Genomic DNA, 12,060 nt, shown 5'->3' with positions numbered 1-12,060 from the left:
TCTCTCAAAAACATGAATACCAACCCCCTAGCCAAGAAAATCCTATTTGCAGATTTTGAATCAATCTACCAATATGAGGATCATGAAGTCAAGGAAATGTTCTTAGCCATAGAAAGGAGTGGGCTAAGAAGTTTTCTTGAGAACAGGTTCATCATCGACTACCTTGTGGTCGAAGAACTGTTTGAAACCGCGAAAGAGGTGCATCGAGATATACTCGTCGCACAGGTTTACGGTCAAAAATTCCTATTCAGCGAGACGGACTTCGCTGTATACTGCGGCTTACCCAATGAAGGGGTAACCGACCTAACCTATTCTCCGGTGACAATGGAAGAAATGTGTCGCCGGTTCTCTGGATTTGACATCCCGGTTAAACCCTAGGGTGTTAAGAGTCAACTTTCTCACAAGTACCAGATTCTCTGCGAGATTCTGGGAAAATCTGTCTTGTGCAGAGAGAAAAGTTACTATTACACTCAAAGGGTATTCGAGATGATGATCGCCGTAACGGTTGGGACACCGGTTAACTGGTCCTGGATCATCTTCAGTAACCTGAAGAAGATGCTTCTCTCCAACAAAACCGGCTACGCTCCTCAGCTGAGCGGTTTCTGCGCAAGTCTGGAGATCCACTCCGGAGCCTTCGTCACTCTTCACCCAAGGCACGTGCTCACCAAAGAAAGAGTACAAGAGATGATCGACCGGTGGGAAGCGGTTAAAGCCAGAAAAATCCAAGCGGCTGAGGCTTCAAACGCTCAAGCGGCTGAGTCATCAAATGTCTAAACCTATCTTTCTTCTTTTCTTTTATTTTCTCTTTACAAAACCGGTACTTTTGATGTACTACCGGTTTCGTACTCCAATCAATCAATCAGATTTCTTTCCTTTCCAAGTCAAAATCTACAATATTCAATGCGTCGTATCAAAAATAAATCATTTCACTCTTGGAAATATAAATCTCAAAGCATGCCTGACTTGATTTGACAAGACTTGCCTTTATTCTCTTGGAAAATCACAAAAACATTAATGACTAAGCATAAACGGCTAGATTTTTAAATCCTCTCATTAAATGCTCTCATTCATTCCAAACTATAAAAGGGGATTCAACCTCCATTTTCAAAAACACGCCTTCAAGCATTCTTCTCTCTAAAACTCGAAAGCTCAAGAACTCTCTCAAACTTTTCTTCACTACTCATCACCATGTCTGCCAAGCTAAGAAACACTCTTATCATCGATTTTGAGGATATCAAGGATAGTACCTACTATGACTGCATTTTTCAGCACATCATAGACTCTGGTTTGCAAGGCTTTCTCAAGGGTTCGGACACCATTCTCGAAGAGGAGGTGTATGAATTCTTTAACAATGGTCATATTCTGGATGACGGCAGCATCCGCACCATCATCGACGGCCAATTCCTCTAGTTCACCGAGGAGGAATTCGCCACCTTCTTTCACCTTCCGACCGAAGGCTTTTCTGACTTTCCGACGCCATTCCTGCCGGCTAAGGAAGACTTCTTCCAGATCTTCTCCTCCTCCAACGCTCCGATTAAGGACTTTGGGAAGAAAGAGACACTTGCTCCTCACTACCAAGTCCTGTATGACTTGGTTCAAAGGTCTATCATAGGCCGAATGCCTAACCAGAACTACAGCCGGGAGGCATTCGACATTATGATAGCAATCATTCGCAACTCCTCCATCAACTGGTCCACCTACCTCTACAACAAGCTGAAGCAGCTCATGACCGCTGCAAGAGGAAGGATCAGTTATGCTCCTCAAATCACCCGGTTTCTGATGTCCAAGCGTCGCAACCTTGGAACCGGTGTTCCGGTTGGACCGTCCAACACTTTCACCATGATCATGATGCACAGGTGGATATCAAGGATTGAGGAACGATCACCTGAAAACACCATTGAAAAATGGTATGAAAGGATGGTGGAAGGAGGATGGTTCACCGAAGATTAAATTTTTCTTTCTCTTTACTTCTATTTTCCGGTTCTTGGTCATTTTGCTGTACGACCAAAACCGCTCAACATCGAATGTTATTTCTAATGAAATAGTTAATCTTAAAAAGTCTCCGGTTTTTCATTCACATTATTCCTTTCCGGTTTTTTTTTTCAAACCTATACAAAAAACTTAAAGTTAATCTAACTATCTCCGGTTAACAAAACTTCAAAAGAAACCGGAACTTCGAGCAAAGATGAAAATTTGGAAAAATCTTAACCGCCCATGGTTTTACCTCTCAAAATTTACCGCCCATCGAATTTCCGCTTTTACCGCCGAAAGTTACGGCAGTAACTTTTTGGAGGGAAAGTTGGCGCCAAAACATTAAATTGACGGTTCATCTTCAAAACCGCTTGGAACCGCCATCTATATAAACTCAAATCAGCCCATTCAACACACATGCTTTCTCTCTCTAAAATTTCCAGAACTTCAAAGATCTCCTCTCTCTGATCATCATCACTCTTCATCTTCTTCTCTCAAATACTATCATGGATCTAGGCAAAGCTCCATTTCAATGGATGTTGCAGGTAGATTTCGCAGATATTGACGAGCATGCTGACGACAAGAACAAGGCTGTTCTTCAACTTCTACGAGAATCTGGGTTGGAGAAGTTCCTTTCTGGTCCGTTCACCATTCATCCGGCGGCGGTGACGGAGTTCTTAGCGACGGCGACGCTGTTGAAGAGAAAGATCTCGGCTACTGTCAACGGGAAGGCTGTCCTCATCACTGAAGAAATCTTTGCGGAAGCCCTTGGTCTGCCCAACACAGGTTCAGACCTAAAGTTCGACTTAACCGAAGCAGAATCAAATGCTGCCCGGTTGGTTGTATCTTTCTCAGGTCAGGATTTGGTGATCCACAACAGCCGGAAGATCAAGCTAAAACCGGAATACAGATGGTTAGTGACCATCATCGCCAAATCACTCCAAGGAAAGGGAGGTAACTTCGATAACCTCACAAAGTTTAAGCTCAGAATGTTGTTAGCCATTGTTCGCGGAGACAAGGTGGACTGGGGATACGTTATATACGAAGAGTTTTGTCAAATGGTGATTAAGAAAGATGGCCGGGTGCAGGCCTATGCTATGCAAATCGTCAAAATTCTTGAGTTCCTTAATGTGGAACTAGGTGAAGGCATACCGCTTCCGATCTCCAACATTCTTGACTCTGAGTCAATGACAGAAAAACCGGAGAAGACGATCAAACCTAAATCCTCAAAGACTAAATCATCTAAGGGAGCTAGCTCATCGGTTCCAGTTGAAGAAGAAACAAGACAGAAGAAACTGTCAAGAAAAGCGGTTGAGGCAGAAGCTCCACCAGAACCGAAGAGGAGGAAGAAGGTAGCTGCGAAGAAGAGTTCAAAGAAACCGGCGGACTCCGAGAAAACGCTTTCCTCGGACAATCCACCGGAAAGAACCGCAGATGTATTTCAGCCCATCCCAATCAACACCGTTATTCCAACTCCCATCCCATCCAATTCTCCAAGGCAAACCGAATCTTCGGGGAGCAAGGAGAACAAGTCAAACTCAAAGGAGGAGGCAGAGGGAAATGTTCACTCTGCAACCTCCAAATCACCCAGTAAGCAAGCCGAAGAGGTATTAGCCGATGTGGGCTTGAATACCTTAGAAGCAATTCAGAATGTGGTCCAGGAGATCACAAGAGAAACCAAAGAGGACGATGTCTCAAGTCGTCGGAAGCCAGACAATCAGGTTGAAATACCTGATCAAACAGAAGTTCAACCGGTCGATGAGACGACCAAATCAACAGAAATTGCATCTCCGGCTCAGGAGGGAAATATTGAAGAACAGGAACCTTCCGATTCCGCAGGAGGCAAGACAGCTCCAGAAGGTCCCACTCAGGTAGACAAAGGCAAAGGCATTCTTTTTGAAGAAACAACGGAAACCGGAACGGGCACGTTGCAAATCGACCCTCAAACTGAAGCCATAACCGGAGACGAGTTTCTATACACCATAGAGCAAGAAAATGAGCTATTTGAGGAATTTATTCAAGACATGAACAAATGTGCAAGTGATGAGCTAGCTCCATACATCCGGTGGGTGAAGCTCCGATGCGAAACCAAATTATCCGACATGCTTCCAGGTTTTAGTGGAAACAGACAGTGGGACAAACTCGTCAAGCTAAAAGAAAGGGCACTCGAGCTAGCTAACACCAATCTAATCCAACCGGCGTTTAACAAAGCTCCGGTAATCCTTGAAAACGTTCGGTTACAGGCAATTGAGAATGCCTTTCAAGAAATCAAAGGAAAGACACTAGAACCGATTGAAATGAAGATGGCCGAACGATTTCTTGGGGTACGAGAACAGCTTGTGCGAAATTTCGATCGTCTTGACAAGCAATGGTGGAAAAGTTGCCAACGTCAATTCAACAATGCTGAGTTATATCAAAGTAAGCCTTTCTTTATAAGTGGTGAAACATCCGGCACCTCTGAAAACCTAGAACAAGAAGCCTCTCAACCGGTCAAAGCTCTGGACATAGATCAAATCAAGCAAGCAATGGTGGAAACAGCTGATTCATGCCTTGGGAACTTTACAGCAGTAACCGACGAAAGAATTTCAGTGGCTGAAGATAAAATGTTAATTTCTCTACAAACCATGATGGACACGACCATGCAAACAACAGTTAAAGCCATGATTACCGAGTCCGTCAAAGCCGCAACCGCTCCACTTTTGGACATGTTGCAAGCAATGACAATTCAAATCGGGGAAATGTCTAAGGTTCAAGTCAGCTCAACCCAAACACAAATCGAAAAGGATGCTGAAACCGCACGGAAATTGCAAGAAGAAGAGATTGAAAGAGAACGGCTACAGAAGGAACTTGAAGATAAAGACCATGAGCTTGCCCAACAATGCAATGAAGAGGAGCAGGCTAACGTCCAGGAACCGATACTGGGTCAATCGTCCCACTCCATGAGTACAAGGAACAAGAACAAGAAGAAACGAAGTGCCGTTAAAAACGTGATGAAGCGGGCAGAACAGAAAACAGCCGCACCGGTTGCGATAAATGCGGAACCGCTTGATGAGGAAGAAGAAGAAGATCCGGAGGAACTTAACAGACGGAAGAGAAGGACAACCGGAGAATCCACAGCAACTCCAAGCTTCAGACCTTCGACTGTTCCACCTCCTCCACCGCCAAAGCCAGTTTGTGCCAACTTCAACCTTAAGTATAAGGGCACCGGTCATTCAAGTGTATGGGCCGGTGTGCTGATCGATGCCGACAGACGTGCTAGAGAACACAGAGCAAGGCAAGAAGAAGAAAGAAGACGGTTGGAAAAAGAGCTGGAAAAAGAGCAACACAAGGGGGGACCATCCAAGCCCTAAACTCTATTTCTATAATTATTTTTGAACAATTATGTCTTACTGTGTTTCAGAACTTGGTTACATTGCTATCTCTTATGTTTTTCACTAGTTTTCTTAAAAATCTTACTTATTTTTCTTCAAAACATACATCAAAAATCAAACTCATGTTTTTCAAACACGTTTCTCTCAAAGCATTTGAACTCATACTGTTAACCGGCCACACATTACAATTTTTGAATATTTATTCTAAATAATCAAAAAGGGAGAAATTGATAGAAAAATTAAGTAAGTTAATTTTCTTAAAACCGGCCACACATTACAATTTTTGAATATTTATTCTAAATAATCAAAAAGGGAGAAATTGATAGAAAAATTAAGTAGATTAATTTTTGAACCGGCCAAATAAACTAAACAGAGATTAATCTTCATGTGCAGGTACTTAACAAACCGGAACCGGTTGAGGCATCAAAACCGGTTGCCACTACTTCAAAGAAACCAGCCTCAAGTGATCAAGTTAAAAGATCACAGGAACCGGCTTCACTTTCTCAAAGCGACCGGTTAACGAAGAACAAAAGATTACATTCCAACCGGATCATAATGCACAAGACACAGAAACCGGACAGTACAGATCAAAAGTCAGAAGATTCAAATCTCAAGAGTGACGTACCATGACGGAAGAAACGTGTCTTGAAAGAATAAAAGAAGATCAGATCCGATCAGAAGCATGCGAGGAAAGCAATGATGCTTTGCTGATCCGATGCTGACAGCCGGAAGCGGATGTTCAACACGTGTATCAATCTGAAAACCGGCTATGTCATCATATGCTCAGAGTCACCTGCATGACTGCCAGGTGTTGAGGAAGTTGAAGCGTGCAAGCAACCTTTCTACAAATAGGCGTGCTAATGATCAACCAATCCGCAAGAGAGAGAAGAAAGTAATCGTTGGCCACTTTCAGCTATAAAAGGAAGACGGATCGTCTTCATTCAATGCAGTTCGGCACTTGTAGTTGTGAGCATCATAAATTCAAAAAGTCATAAAGCATTAAATTCTAGAGAGATAAAGTCCTGTATTCTAAAACCGGTGTGCTTAAAACCGGAAGCTTTCTGTGTGTATTTGTGTTGAGTTGTTGTATTACATCAAAGTGTGAGTTTGGTGTAACCGGCGAGTAGCGAAGTTGGGCTCGATCGGAAGTGTAACTGTAACTCTAAAGAGTTAGTGGAGATCCTTCTCATAACCTGAGAAGAAGGGGTGACGTAGGAGGGTTTGCTCCGAACATCCATAAACAAATCTCTTGTCTCGTGCTCTTTCATTCGCTTTCATTTCCTGCTTTCTTAACGTAAACCGCAAACTAATCATACTTCCAAAACCGGTCACTCACCTCCATTAAACCGACTCCTTCCTAAAACATCATCTAAAAGTCGCATTCGTTGCCTCAACCTGAAACAGACATTTCCGCCCTTGAACCCGGTTCAAGAGTCTGTGACAGGTTGTGCAGTGCTGAGAAAGGTTTTAGTCTTTAACCGGACTATAACCAAAGAGTTGTGTGTTGTGTAAGCGGCCACCCTTCTCGAAACCGGAAAACACCCCGGTCCTCCAAGGGCGTCCCCGATCCTAACAGTAATGAAATTAGCGGTTTATGTTAGTTTTTTGTTTGTTGGCTTTTATGCACATTCCAACATAATGCAATTACTATTTATTTTGAAAAACAGTTGATTTCATCTAGATCCTATGTTGGATTTTGTTGTACCTATATCATTTCACAACTTTTTTTTATATTTTGAGGAATAGTGGTGAATGTAATGATGAAATAGCTAATGTACTTTTGTATATTTTTGACATGGATGATTAAGACCAATTCTAATTTTATAATCAGGTTTCTGTTTTTCTTTTGTGTTCCATCTTGTCTTAAATTCTAAATCATTGAGAGGGGAAACATAAATAATACCGTTCAATGCATCCAAAACATAAATATTCGATTCAGGTAAGTCATTGGTCAATAGTGCACTTAGTTGACTAATAGTTGATGTATCTGATTTGTGGATCAAATGATTCAATGTCTTAGCAATAATTTCTTTCCCATTCGAGCTTCTATTCTTCTAGTAGTCACAACAAAGTACTGCATCAACACATGACTCGAGGTTTTGTCTTAAGCTGGAAATAACATAAGATAACCCACCAGAAATATTTGCAAGCGCACACATTGCATTCTTCTGCAAAGCTTGAGCATCCTCACCTTGCATGAATTCCTTTGAAGGAGCTATTGTCGCAATTATCCGAGCAGGTATTCCATTAAAAAAATATACTAAATTAAAAATAAATATAAAATATTATTAATAAATAAATAAATATAATATATAATATACAATAATCATAATTAAAATTAATTAACACTATAATTTAAATAGTAAAAAATATATATACCATAAATAAATATAAAAGAATATTAATATTTATTTTTTAACCAACACTATCAATGGTAATAGTAATAATTAACTAGTTCCAACCAAACAACACATTTCAATAATCATATATATTTATATTCTCTACCTTTATCAATCATATTCATATTCTCATTCCATTATTTGAACCAAACACACCCTAAGCCTTTTAGACAATGCAAGAAAAACTTAGAGAGAGAAATAGTATGAAAATAATAATTATATTAAATGAATTTTTGATTTTTACAATGTAATATATTTGAGGTATTTATAGGGCTAATTACAACCACTATATTTATGATACCAACCAATTACCATATTAATGATATAATGTCCAACTACCTCATTAATGACACAATATTTTAGGGCATGCCTTCTACCAATGATTCTAGAAGATTCTTTAGTTTGGTCTGATTTAGATGGGTGAATCTCCCTCTTGACTATGAATAAACTATTTGTTTCCTTTTCATTTATCTATTTTGTCTGTTTTTACCTATTTATATTACCACACCTGAACTTATTCCCTTCTTTAATTCTGGTCCTAGTCAGTTAGGTCAGTTAGGTCAGTTGTCAGTTAGTTGTAACCATAAGAGAATATACTGATAATATATATACTTAGTCACCTCTTGGATAATTTCATCAATAAATTTCTTGAATGAAAAAGCATATGCTCATCCTTTTCTCATCTTATTCAACATTTCACAGTCTTCATTGTTGAGGTGAAACCGTCTTCTCTTCTCATATTCTTCTAAAAAACATATCAATTGGTATCAGAGCCGACGATTCTCACGATGGTCGAAACTAGACATCAGTCGGATAATGACTTCCTACGTACATCGCTAGTTTCGATTGCTCAAAAGTTGGAAGAAATGCGAAAATGCTACACATGATGGCAAATAGAGATGGAGTTGGTCTTCTAGATGAGTTAACAGATTCGTCCCAAAATACGCCGCCAATGGATAAACTTTATGTTGCACTGACTTGTTTGACGAAAATAGATTTTCCCAAGTTCGATGACACAAATGTTGAAGGATGGCGGATTTTGGTAGAACAGTTCTTCTATGTGGACAAAACTGCAAACGTGACAAAGGTAGAGATCATGTTGATCCATTTCTCAAGTGACGCTAGAGCATGGTGCAATTTGTTTGTACAGACAAGGAACTCGACGATGGCAATGACATGGATGAACCACAAGAAAGCACTTCTTGATCAATTAGGTCATTTGATTTGCAATATCTCTATTGACCAGACAAACCTAAATCAATAAACAGGGATAAGTAATTGGGAGACATCAATGAAATGACTACAAGCCAAGGAGGAGGTGCACCCAAGTGATATAATAGTACGTTGGAAACTGACGATCGAATCAACAGTAAACTTGTTGAACCTTCTTCAAAGAATTTAATGGGAAACCCACAACGACGTCCATAAAGGGATTCAACACATGGTTACCTTTCCATCTTGAGGTGAGTATTGCTTTTCAGACACATTTTAACCATTTTTCAGTAGAAAACCATCTGCAATATGCTCCATATAACATCTTTTCTCAAAATTATCCCCATGATAACTAGTTCCAAGATTTACAATATTTTGTTGTCATAGGCTTTAATGCTATATGTGATAAGGAAAAGAATCTTCATCCTCAAAAGATAATTGAATTCCCATTTGTGATTGCGAGCAACGTAACAGGTCAATTGGAAGCTTGTTTTCAGACTTATGTACGCTAAACTTGGAACCAGTTGTTGAGTGATTTATGTACTAATTTGACCGGCATACAAAAAATCCAGGTAGACAGAGGTGTGACTCTCATTGAAGCTCTCCTAAGGCGTGATTAGTGGCTTGAGAAAAAGTATATAAAGAAAACTAACCTTGTTGTGGTGACTGAGTCAAATTGGAACTGTTGGGTGATGCTTGAGTCTGAATGTAGATATAAAAAGATTTGAAAACCTCATTACTTCAACATATGGATTAACTTAGAGATCCCTTTCCGAGAAGTATTTAAAGTGAAGAGTTGCAATCTGAAGGAGGCAGTCCGGATGGAGGGGCTGACTTGGTAGGGACGAGCATATTGTGGACTAGACAAGGCAATAAAAATATTGCTCGTCTACTGGCATATCTGATGCATAAGGGATTCAAAATCCCTTCTTTGGAAACCTCCTACTACTAATCATTACAACCGTTGTTTCTTTACATGGCAACAACAACAACAACATCACAGGATCAAAGATCTCTCTTTAGTGGATTTTTGGTTCAGTACGCTTAACAAGGGTGTAAGGGTTTTTGCTTTGCATGAAGAGCCTCGATTTGCAGAACTTACCGATACTAGGAAAATGACTACTCACTTAAAGTCAATATGCTTTAAATCTTACAATGTGAATGTATATCTTCATATTTTTGACAGTGCATATGAACCTTCAAAACGCAAAGACTTGGAGAATGATGTTAGCAATTGGCCACAACAAACTCCAAAATTAAGTCCACCCAAACAAACTCAGAACCTGAGCGACGAGACTATGGTGTTGCGTGATGATAATGTTCATCTTGTGCCTCTTCCACCAGAGCCCACATATCATGTTGTTAATTCTTAAGTTATTTCCAAACCAGGAATGATCTCAATAAGTTTCCAATGGAACAAAGGAAAACTTTTGAGAAGATGCACAAATGGAGACATGTATTGTACCTCCAATAGGGGAATTGATGCTCTTGGTGCAATGAAAGAAGTTGACATGTTTCTTGACAACCCAAAGTCTGTAGAAAGCATAAAAGAGTTAGAACGGGAAATTGAGATTCTGAACATGCTAAAGTACCATAACATTGTTCAGTATTATGGCAGTGCAGTTTTTGGAGAAAAGTTTTACATATATCTGAAATATGTGTTGCCTAGATCATTTAATAAGTTGGATTACTTGCACATCAAGAAGAATATACATAGGGACATCAAATGAGTTAATTTGCTTGTTGATGCCTATGTAGTTGTCAAGATTATGGATTTAGGAAGGTCTAAACATCTTGTTGGGCCATTAGCTAAACCTTCTCTAAAGGAAAGTCCTTACTAGATCGCTCTTGAGCTCATACAATCTGTAGTAAAGAAGGATGTTATTTCAGATCTTGTTTTTTCTATTGACATATGGAGTTTGGGTTGTAATATAATCAAGATGATGAATGAAAAACCTCCATGGAGCTAATTTGAAAGGGATGTTGCAAAGGTTTTGGGATTCCAACATCCGGAGTTACTACTGGAATGTGTTCAATTTTGTAAGAAATTTATTCGAATTTGTCGAGGTCGCCGAATGTCTGAAGAGGAAGGCATTATGACGATAGTTGATTAAACCTTGATCGAAAGGCCTACGAGCAACCACGTAGAGGCACCACAATTACCTGATGAATAAACTATTTGTTTCTTTTTCTTTTTTCTGCTTTGTCTATTTTTACCTCTTTCTATTACCACCCCTGAATTTATTCCCTTCTTTAATTCTGGTCCTAATTAGTTAGGTCAACTGTCAATTAGTTGTAACCATAAGGGAATATACTGAGAATATATACTCAGTCACCCCTTATTTCATCAATGAATTTCTTGAATGAAAGAGCATCTGATAATCCTTTTCTAATCTTATTCAACCTTTCATGGTCTTCATCGCTGAGGTGAAACCGTATTCTCTTCTAATTTTTTTTCTAAAAGTGTATTAGAATCTCGTGGGACCCACTATACGTCTTTATCAACAACACTCGAAGAAGAAGGTTGTTGTTTTCATTGCTTCCCTTCGGCATATTAAAGGCAATTTTGAGAAAATTCAAAGATCGATTGGGACCACTATTTCCAAAACGGTATAAAGCCACATCAAAAGCAATCGAGAAGGAATTTAATGGTAACTATTTCATGCCCCGTCATTAGTGGAAGTTGTTTGATTTGCCCTGCGAAGAAAAGAAGCAAAAGGGGTAATTCTGAAATTGCACATGAAGGGCCTGGAAGGGTGGAATTTCTTTAACTAGAGGCTAAGGGGGATGAACGTCGAGGAGGAGCGAGAAAGAAACAATAAGGAAAGATCTGCCATGTGTTGGGGAAAAACCCTTGACAGAACCACAAAAGAAGAAAACAAAAGAATGAACACACTAACAGAATTTGATAACGGAGTTCGGCCAAAATGTTGCCTACGTCTCCGAGCACTAAGGCTATCAATTAATAAGGAAGAAGAGATACAAATTTGGGTGCAATAAACCAAAGAGGGGAGAGTTTCTTTTATACACTAAGAAACTTCCCCAACTCCCATCATCTTCCGATGTGGGATTTATGCTAATTGTGAATATAGTTTTTTTTATATACT

This window comes from Impatiens glandulifera, chromosome 1, assembly GCF_907164915.1.
Source record: "Impatiens glandulifera chromosome 1, dImpGla2.1, whole genome shotgun sequence".
Lineage (NCBI taxonomy): Eukaryota > Viridiplantae > Streptophyta > Magnoliopsida > Ericales > Balsaminaceae > Impatiens > Impatiens glandulifera.
Note: the sequence above shows the minus strand (reverse complement) of the source record.